Source organism: Chiloscyllium plagiosum, unplaced genomic scaffold (genome assembly GCF_037043375.1).
Source record: "Chiloscyllium plagiosum isolate Xiang-an unplaced genomic scaffold, Cpla_swu_hap1 HiC_scaffold_8, whole genome shotgun sequence".
NCBI classification, from domain to species: domain Eukaryota; kingdom Metazoa; phylum Chordata; class Chondrichthyes; order Orectolobiformes; family Hemiscylliidae; genus Chiloscyllium; species Chiloscyllium plagiosum.
Window position 1 is genome coordinate 61806124 of NW_028270146.1, and position 11390 is coordinate 61817513.

The following is an 11390-nucleotide window of genomic DNA, read 5'->3' on the forward strand; positions in this document are numbered from 1 at the left end:
GTCATTTAGACTCGAAACGCTAGCTTACTCTTTCTTCACGGATGCTGTTTAATCTGCTGTAATCTCCAGCATTTGTTGTTCTCAACTAAGGTCAACAATTGTGCCTTAAAGTTTCTGTTAAAAACATTTGATTTTATTTTGAACAGTAAACACTCATAGCTTGGAAAGAGGTTCTTTCTTATTTTTAGTTTTGGGTCTGTCCTGTAGAAGATGGATGGATAAATTTGTGCTCCTGAGAAAGGGGTGAAAATTGTAAGACTTGATTACCTTAGATTAAAGAGTTTAGTGACAATCCCAGATCAGAAGTGTCTGAATAAAACCCTAAAGAGGTAATTTGAAGCTAAGAATATTTAAACTCAGTTGTGATGTTGGTATGAAAACTTTAGGAAAAGGTTAACAGATGTTTACAGACTGGAGGTTGAATTCACAGCTATTCAAACCCTAATGAGGTGATAGAAAAAATATTTTTCTCTGGCGTGGGCACTATAAATGTAAAGTGCCTAGTCTGACGATGAGATGTTGTAATTGACTGTCTGACAGAAGGCAGAGAGTTGGGATAAAAGATTCATTTTCATTATGGCAGCTAGTGACAAGCGGTGTCCCGCAGGTTTCAGTGTTGGGGCTGCAGCTGTTCACTTTATATATTAATGATCTGGATGAGTGGACTGGGGGCATTCTGGCGAAGTTTGCTGATGATACAAAGTTAGGGGGTCAGGCAAGTAGTCCTGAGGAGGTGGGGAGGCTGCAGAAAGATTTAGACAGTTTAGGAGAGTAGTCCAAGATTTGGCTGATGAAATTCAACGTGAGCAAATGCGAGGTCTTGCACTTTGGAAAAAAGAATACAGACATGGACTATTTTCTAAACAGTGAGAAAATTCAGAAAGCCAAAGTACCAAAGGATCTGGGAGTGCTAGTCCAGGATTGTCTAAAGGTTAACTTGCAGGTTGACTCCATGGTTAAGAAAGCAAATGTAATGTTGTCATTTATCTCTAGAGAGTTGGAATGTAAAAGCAGAGATGTGCTACTGAGACTTTATAAAGCTCTAGTTCGGTCCCATTTAGAATACTGTGTCCAATTCTGGGCCCCACACCTCAGGAAGGACATACTGGCACCAGAGCATGTCCAGCAGAGATTCACATGGATGATCCCTGGAATGTAGGCCTAACATACACTGAATGGCAAAGGATCCTGGGATTGCATTCATTAGAGTTTAGAAGGTTGAGGGGAGATCTAATAGAAACTTACAAGATAATGCATGGCTTAGAAAGGGTGGACGCTGAGAATTTGTTTCTGTCAGGTGGAGAAACTAGGCCACCATGAAGAATCAACCTTCTCAAACTCTCCCCTCACATGATGCATAGTGACCTTCAGGTTATCCCCCACCAGACATCTCTCCTATGAGAAAGCCGACCTGTGATCCTCAAAAGTACAAAATCATTGTTATAAATTAGAGAAATAAAGAAATTTTTAAAAATCAGAATAACAGTGCTTCCATCATAATATAATAAAGAAAAAAGGAGAATTTAAGACAATGTCAACTTAGTCCATTTCACGGCTCTAGGTACAAGGACCCAATCCCTCCCTACCTGTTGGAATCCCAGGCTGAACCCATTGCTGTTGACATCAATCTGCACTCAGTTACCTGCACAATGAGGACCAGCCTCACAAAGGCCAGTTATGCACCTTCATTGAGCCCTCTCATATTGGGCAGCATAGATGTTTCACCATCAGTGAGATTCAATTTTGCTGACAGAGTCTTGCAAAATTTTGCCCAAGATATTAAAAAAGCATCTTGTTAAAATCATTAACATTGTTTTGAGAAACAGTATATGAGAGTTTGGCCAGCAGATGGTGTAGATAGACTTTGGGTAATAAAGCAGCAAGGTCCTTCTGTATGCAATCCATGTTGCTGGGCCCAAGACTTGTTGACTTAAATTTTCAAAGCTCATTCTACCAGCTGGTGTTTTTCCACTTTGATTTCACAAAAGAATCCTCATTTAAATTGTCTGCACAATGGCATAACGGACTACTTTCAGATAAGTAACTGTATTTAATATGAAATACTGTCCACACTATTCTCAAACATATTTTACAACACATACTTTTTATCATTTTCTGAAATTAATTAACAGAAATGATCATAATAGGAAAATCCCTTGTGACAATATGTTTAACTATACTTATACATCATGCCTATTTATTGCTACCTATTCTCAAGAGCACTATAGTATAATCAGCAACACCGTTAACTGGAGTGCCAAACAGAGTCCAGCTGTTTTAGGTGTGATATTTTGAGAGAGCCTTCAGACTGTTGGTGCATACACTTCCCTCTGTTACCTTTATAGTTGGCCAGCAGTTAATAATGTTATTTGAATGTTTCAGAATTGATTCTATCAGTCACTTTCACAGTGACACAACATATTGCAACGATGAAGCAACTGGGTGACTTTTTTGAAAATTGTGAAAAGAAATGTATACAGGAATATGATTAGATTCTAATTTACCCTGGTTTTGTTCTCTCAGCACATGAGCAATAAGATTATACCATTGCGAATAAAGAAAGAATCAAACTTTCTTGCATTGAAAGAAAAAGTGTTTACAACTTATTAATTATTTACATATATAAATAGATATAGATTTATAAATGCACAAGCATCCAATCAGACAATACTGAATCTATTTCTGACATTTCAGAGGAATCTAAACTGCTTTGTTGTTTACGTAGTGTTAAGCTCAGAAAAGTAGCAGTGTGTGAGGAGTATGGCGTTTTCACTTTCTCTTTTGTAAGTAACTGAAGAACATTTGGAAAAGAAGTGAACTTGTAACCCTTGTAAAGTTGTTGAAGCAGGCAATTAAATATGTCAAGGAAGTAACAATTTAACCTCCTTGTCAGGGTTATCATTCATGTACATGCAATGTTTTCTGGAAACTGGTATGACTTCAATGTATTGGGCCAGTCAAATCTAGCACGTGTGTTTGCATCTGTCAGCTGATTGAGTGGGCGACTTCCTGAAATAAAGGGCTACACCCTGAGGACTGGACATTGGTTGGTTTTGCTGAGGAGAGGTCTAGCAGGAGCCACATCACCACAAGGGAGATCACTGAGCAGGCTGTTAACTTGCAATCAATGACACATCTGGGAGCACCTTTCAACAGTAATCTCCACTGTGATGGCAGTCTGTATGGCTTACACATCACAGCACTGCAGAGAAGATGGAGACTTATATAAAGGATTTGGATGTGAAAGTAGGAGGTATAGAAAGTAAGTTTGTAGATTATACCAAAATTGGAGGTGTAGTGGACAGCAAAGAAGGTTACCTCAGCTTACAACGGTATCTTGACCAGATAGGCCAATGGGCCGAGGAGTGCAAGATGGAGTTTAGTTTACATAAGTGTGAGGTGCTGCATTTTGGCTGCAAAGTCTGGGCAGGACTTATATACTTAATGATACAGACCTGGGGAGTGGTTCTAACAAAGGGACCCTTGAGTGCAGGTTCATAGTTACTTGAAATTGGAGGTGCAGGTAGATAGGATAGTGAAGAAGGCATTTAGAGTCATAGAGATGTTACAACATGGAAACAGACCCTTCGGTCCAACTTGTCCATGATATCCCAACCCAATCTCGTCCTACATGCCAGCACCTGGATATACCCATCCAGATGCCTTTTAAATGTTGCAATTATACTAGCCTCCACCACTTCCTTTGGCAGCTCATTTCTGTACCACCCCCTGTGTGAAAAAGTTGCCCCTTAGGTTTCTTTTATATCTTTCCCCTCTCACCCTAAACCTATGCCCTCTGGTTCTGGAGTCCTCCACCCCAGGGAAAAGATTTTGTTTATTTATCCTATCCATGCCCCTCATGATTTTATGAACCTCTATAAGGTCACCCCTCAGCCTCTGACACTTGAGGGAAAACAGTCCCAGCCTATTCAACCTCTCCCTATAGCTCAAATCCTGCAACCCTGGCAACATCCTTGTAAATCTTTTCTGAACCCTTTCAAGTTTCACAACATTTTTCCATTAGGAAGGAGACCAGAATTGCACGCAATATTCCAAAAGTGGCCTAACCAATGTCCTGTACAGCCACAACATGACCTCCCAACTCCTGTACTCAATACTCTGACCAATAAAAGAAAGCATACCAAATGCCTTCTTCACTATCCTATCTACCTGCGACTCCACTTTCAAGGAGCTATGAACCTGCACTCCAAGGTCTCTTTGTTCAGCAACACTCCCTAGGACCTGACCATTAAGTGTATAAGTCCTGCTAAGATTTGCTTTCCCAAAATGCAGCACCTCACATTTATCTAAATTAAACTCCATCTGCCACTTCCCAGCCCACTGGCCCATCTGATCAAGATCCCGTTGTAATCTGAAGTAACCTTCTTCACTGTCCACTACACCTCCAATTTTGGTGTAATCTGCAAACTTACTAACTATACCTCTTATGCTCATATCGAAATCATTTACCCTGTATATAAATAATGAAAAGTAGTGGTCCCAGCATCGATCATTGTGGCGCCCAATTGGAACAGACCTCCAGTCTGAAAAACTTTTGGTATACTTTCCTTTATTGGTCACAACATTGAGTATTGCAATTGGGAGGTCATGTTGTGGCTGTGAAACTTGAAAGCATTCAGATAAGCTTTAGCAGGACTTGCCAGGGTTGGAGGGTTTGTGCTATAAGGTGAGGCTGAATAGGGTGGGGCTGCTTTCCCTGGTATGTCGGAGGCTGAGGAGTGACCTTATGGAGGTTTATAAAATCATGTGGAGCATAGATAGCGTAAATAGACAAGGTCTTTTCCCTGGGGTGGGGAAGTCCAGAATCAGAGGGCATAGATTTAGGGTGAGAAAGGAAAGATTTAAAAGGGACCTAAGGGGCAACGTTTTCACGCAGAGGGTGGTACGTGTATGGAATGTGCTGCCAGAGGAAGTGATGGAGGCTGGTACAATTGCTACATTTAAAAGTCATCTGGAAGGGTAAATGAGTAAGAAGGGTTTAGAGGGATATGGACCAAGTCCTGGAAAATGGGATTAATTTAGGATATCTGGTCGGCATGGATGAGTGGGACCAAAGAGTCTGTTTCCTTGCCGTACATTTTTTATGACTTTGTGACTCTATCTTCTGAACATGGGATGAGGAGTATGACAAAGAGAGGAGATGGATAAGCATTTGTAGACACAGATACCTTCGGCACACATTTGGCTGAAGGAAGCTTAGGAAAGCTTATCGGAATAGATAAAAACCTAAAGCTTTATGGCACTGTTACCTGAAATGTTTTAGTACTCCACCTCCAAGCACAATGCAGTATCACTTTCATACATCACTTCATTACAAACACAAATTCCATACTCATTCCAATCTGGATGTGCCACTCTGATTAAGTCTTTTTTTTCTTAATTGGGAAGTTAGAATGCAGCAATGAAGAGGACTAGGCATACGAAAAATCTTCTGTCATTCACTATTGGACAAATAAAGCAATAACTATGCAATCTTCATTTGTTGCTTTTATTTTACTTTTTAATTAATTTTCATACTTGACTATAACAATGAGTGATCATTGTACATTGAAACCTAAATCTTCTTGGGCTTCCTTACTAGCATTTCAACATTTAAATATTACTTTTACCTAGTCTTTTTGTTCTAAAATGGATGATTGTACAGTTGTCTGCATTGAAATCCATCTGCCACTTTTGCCAAGTTACTTAATTCAGCAAAGTCATTTTGGCAACAAGACAGAAATTGCTGGGAAAATTCAATAGGTCTGGTAACATTTTGGGTCCAGTGACCCTCTGGTTTTTCTCATCATTTTAGTTCTCATCTACATTGTTTGCTAAATCTCTATTTGTCTTACACAACAATGTTATCACAATACAGGATCATATATCTGTATAAATATTGCAATATCTTAGGATTTTGTTATGGACCCCTTTCTGCTATCCTGTCTGTTAGGAAAGTGCAAATAAAATTAGTTTGATTATAGCTATTGGCAATGAGCCCGCATGTTATTTTAAATGCATTCATTAGCATTGGATGTGTGCATCGTTGGCTGGGCCAGAATTTATTGACCATCCCCAGTTGCCCCTGAACAGGTGGTAGTAAGCTGCCCTCATGAACTTCTGTAGTCTACTCAATGTAAAATAAAATGCTGTTGAAGGAGTTCCAGAACGGTTACCCAATGACACCGAATGAACTGTGATGTATTTCCAAGTCACGATGGTGAGTTAATCTTTTCTCAGTACAGTACACAGCAGTGACATAGCTAGGAAGGAGTTATTTTTACATGTCATTTGACAAATTAAGGACTGTAGAAAGTTGTGATACATTTTTGAAACTTCTTAAGTTGATTTTGAGGACGTTTGAGCAACTGAAATAATTGTTCCATGTCTATGTTTTACTCAGGTACACAATGAGTCAGCATGACACGCAACTGAAAAAAATGACATGAAGGCATATTGGAGAACAATGGGGGAATGCAATATGTGAAGGTTACACACTTGGCTGTAAGGAAATAAAAAAGGTAATGATGATAAAGTAAATGTTTCAATCAGCTTGATGGGGCTAGAGGGGATGTGGTATTCAAGCAAAGCTACTTAAGAGACAATTGGTTGTAAAGTGCTCACATTTTTGAAATTCTGGACTCATAATATTGCACAACTAAAAATGTGTTGTATTCAAAGAATAAAAGAGATAAGCTGATATAAAAGGATGTCTGCTATGGAAATAGCAGAAACATGCATGTAGTTTGAAATTGCAAGGAAATTCTGTTTCTGTAATAGTTGCTGTAACAGATCTAAAGTTTAAGAGTCTGGAAATCATCGAATGTGGGCACGATAAATGTGGAAACAGAAGTCAATGTTATCAAGCTAGGAAGATCAAGCATTTCACTCAGTCAGAGAACAAGAAAAACAGCATGTTGAAGATGAAAGTAACAGGTTAGAATGTAAAATATGAAAGTCAGAAATTCATCACTCACTTTGATTGTTGGTACAGATGTAGCCTTAACGATGATCATTGAAGGAGAATATAGGTATCTCCAAGTCACATTCCTTTACACAAAGCTGCCTTATCGATCAAATAATAATTTCTAATTCTAGTTCCAGTTAATGTTAGGGTAAAATGCACCCTATTAATTCCAATTAGCGCACATAGCTGAGAACAAAGTCTCTGATGGGATGAATTGCTTTAATAAGATGCAATTAAATTGGGCCAAGTTATTTACAATAGGGAGCGGTAAGGTTATGTCTGACATTGAGGATGAGCTAAGAGAGACAAAGCCATCTTAGTGCAAGGAATATCAAATTATAAAATTAGCCATCAACCTGAAATTAAATATCATAAGTTAGCACATCATGCAAATGCAGACATTGTTTCAAACATTTTAGACACAGAGTGCATGTGAATTCCTTTTCATGCATAAATAACACATTGATCAGTCCTGAAGGCTTGCAAGGTCCCCAAGCAGAAGATGAGATGATGTTCTTCCAAATTGCGCTGAAGCTCGCTGGAACAGGCTTGTTTGAAAGATGAAATTTAATCATGCAAAAGCATGATAACCTCCCCGCAGTCCAACATTAGTGAAGAACCTCACATGCATGTGAAGCTTGGTAAAGCGATCAATTAAGTTTTAAATGTATGGCCAAGGGGGTGTGACAATGAGAAATCACATAGGAGTATTCGCATTCGGAAATGAACTGAGCTGCTTCCAGTGGGATTTAAGAGTTATTATTCTGTCAAGCTTCAGAGATATATTGTTAGAGAACATCCATCTAAAGCACACAGGGCAATCTGTATGAAAGGTGTAGCCAGAAACTGTTTTTGGTATCCAAAGGTCGATAGAGATATTGAAAAGTTGGTAAAAGGTTGTGAAATGTGCATCAGAATGAGAAATGATCCATTAAGTTTCCTTCATTCTATGATCAAACTCCTGAAAATTGTGGGACCAAGTATGCGCTGACTTCTTTGAAGTGGAACGGAAAGATTATGTTGTTTTGATCAATAGCAAGTGAAGGAAACTTCTCATCCTTACCTGGTCTGGTCTACATGTGACACCAGATCCCTAGCAAAGTGGTTGAATATTAACTGCCCTATGAAATGGTTTCGCAAGTTCGAGGGAAATTATAGATGAACAATGAGTATCGCAATTGCCAAAACCTTTAGAGGTGTTTGCATCAAATAATATTCCACAGTTTATGCCAAATGAGGTTGAACTATTCCTAAATAAGGATAGACTGAAATAAAATTCTAATATGACCATATCATGGAGCATTGACTGCGGAAAAATAAGTGTGCAGATTATGAAATGACTTTTGCAGAGGTATTTGCTAAGTGACAAGTTGGGCAGCATTTTCGGTTCTATATCGGGTAGGTAGTTTTCTATTCTCTTGTAAAATCAACCTGCAGTCTACATCATGTTGTTCACCTTATAAGTGAATATTGGAATGTGCATCTAAGAGAAAGTTTGCTTTACACTGACACAATACGCAGATAAGAAAAAAGCAAGACAAAAAGACAATGAGTCGTGATAAACCAAGTATGAAACGTAAAAGAGTCCAGTGATGGTCAGAAGATCATGGTGTATTGCCACTTTGGTGATAAGGAGAAATATGTGATTGGAATTGTTGTAAAAATACTAGATGCATTTATTTATTTAGTTAAGGCTGAAGAGAGTCTCTGTGGGTATCATGTAGACCATTTGCATGAAGGAGCATGATAACCTTCCCACAGTCAAAATTCCTCCTACTGTAGAAACACAAAGTCAGGAAGAAAGTTAAAGTCAAAAGGAACTGAAGGTTTGCCAGCAGTAGACTATCTATAAATAGAACAAAATAAGTCAGTGTTTTTAATAGAAACATCGAAAGAGAGAAAATGTCAAAACTGCAAATACTATGTGGATTGTAGTCAAAGTCAAAGTTCAGGTTTGACACAGTCAGAGATGTTAAGTTACCAGAGTCAAACAATGAAAATGCAAGGAACAATTGAAAGTGAAAGAAACCAGAAAACAAAGAATCGTGGATGCTGAAGATCTGAAACAGAAATTGTGGAGAAACACATTAGGCAGTATCCTGGAAAGAAAGCAGAGTTAATGTTTTGAGTCCAGTGACACTTCTTCAGAACTGATAGTATCTTTGAAAAAGTGATTATATATGCTGATAATAAGAGGTGGTGGCATTGGGGTGTGATGGGAGGAGGTGGAAGGATCGAGCAGGGAAGTGGAAGGGGTGAGCAGGGTAGTGGAAGGAGTGAGCAGTGAGATGGAGACAGAGCTGAGAGAGAGAAAGAAAGTTACGTAGACAAAGAGATAGTTATAAGTAAGCCAGCGATGAATAGGTGAAAATTGATCAGCTGTGCTGAAGAAGGGCTCATACCCTACATTCCTGAAGAAGGGCTCATGCCCGAAACGTCGATTCTCCTGCTCCTTGGATGCTGCCTGACCTGCTGCGCTTTTCCAGCAACACATTTTCAGCTGTGCTGAAAGCAGCCTTTGTCATGACTGAACCTGAGGTGTGTGTGGGGGAGGGGGCGGGGGGGGGGGGGGGGAGGTAAATGACATGGTGGAAGGTGTTCAAAATTATTGAACTTGATACTGAGTCTTGAAGGCTGCAAAGTCCCCAAACAGAAGATGAGATGATATTCTTCCAACTTGCACTGAAGCTTGCTGGAGCAGGCCTGCAACAGAAATGTTGGCATGGGAACATGGTGGTGTGTTAGAGCGGCAGGCACTTGGAAGTTCAGGGTCATTTTTGCAGACAGAACATAGGTGTATTACAAAGCAATCACCCAGCCTGTGTTTCCTCTCCCCAGTGTCGAGGAGACCTCATTGTGAGCAGCGAATACTGTAGACTAGACTGTTTGAAGTGCATGTAAAATCATCGTGTCACTGGGAAGGTGTGTCTGGACCTTAGGATAGTGAGGAGATAGGAAGCAAATTGGCAAGTGTAGCACCTTCTGCAATGGCATGAGAAGGTACTGTGGGGGTGTGAGGAAGTGTTGCAAGTGGAGGATAAGTGGACCAATGTGTCCGGGAGAGAATGGTCCCCAAGGAAGGCTGACAGGAGAGGACAGTGGAATGTGTGTCTGGTGGTGGCATCCTGTTGGAGGCAGCAGAAATGGTATCATCCTTTGAGTGCAAATGCCAGTGGGATGGAATGTGAGGGGGGCACCATTGATATTATGGCAGAGAAGGAAATGGGTGAGGGTAGAAGTGTGGGAAATAGGTCAGACACGACTAAGGACCAGAGCATTAGGGAATCCTTGGTTGAGGATAAAGGTAGATACTTCTGAAGCTCCCTGACAAAGATTGCCAGAACATTTGTGACAGAGACAGAGAAAATGGCAGAATGGAATAGCGTCTTTAAAGAAAATTGGTGTGAGGATATATAGTCAAGGTAACTGTGGGAGTCAGTGGGTTTGTAATGGATTTTGGTGACCAGTTTATCAGATACCAAATATGTTAACTAAATGTATGGAAAAAGGAAGAATAAATAATTTGCTATTTTTATTAGTTGTCAAATGATGATACTATGTGAATCCCATGCTGTTAATGAAAAAGACTTGTCTTCTTATGTTAAATTACTTTGGAAGCATATTTGTGTTTTAGGTATGATTACAACAGAAACTAATAAGAAAGCTAGCCTATTAAATTTTTAGATATTATTGATAACGCTTTTATCATATTATATTCTGGGAAATGCTGTACAAATATCATTTTACATTTTAATGTAAAAAAATGTCTTTGACAGTGTTATATATTACAAGATCTGACTTTTGTTATTTGCCCTCTAGGTTAGGAAAGTGTATAGTTAGTTCAATTATAGCTACCAGCTTTTCTTGGCATAATACACAACTGTAAACCCAAGCCATTAATAACAACAATGCATAGTTGAGGCCCCAACACAGATCCTCATGAGACACCAACTTCACTTCTTTCCAACTTGAATACATTTCCATTATCATCGATCTCTGCCTTTTACTGTCTACCCAATCTCAAACTATGTTAATAACTTTCAATGAATTCCTCCAACTTAAATTTTAGCTAATTGGCTCAAACTTCTTCAAAGGATTTCTGAAAGTCCACATGAACCACGTTCACAGACCTTTAGTCTACCGCCTTTTGTACCTTTTTGAAAAATAAATGTGTTTGGCTAGATTTTACTCTTAAGAAATCCCTTCTGTCTGTTTCCAATTGGCTCACATTTCTCTAAGTGTTCACTCACTCTGTTCTTCAATAATTCTATTAAACTTTTAGATATTCTTGATATTATTTTTATCATTATGTTCTGGTAAATTCTGTACAAATATCACTTTACATTTTAATGTAAAAAAAATGTGTTTGAGAGTGTTGTATATTGCAATATTGTAAATTTGGACTAACTGGTATATAGTTTCC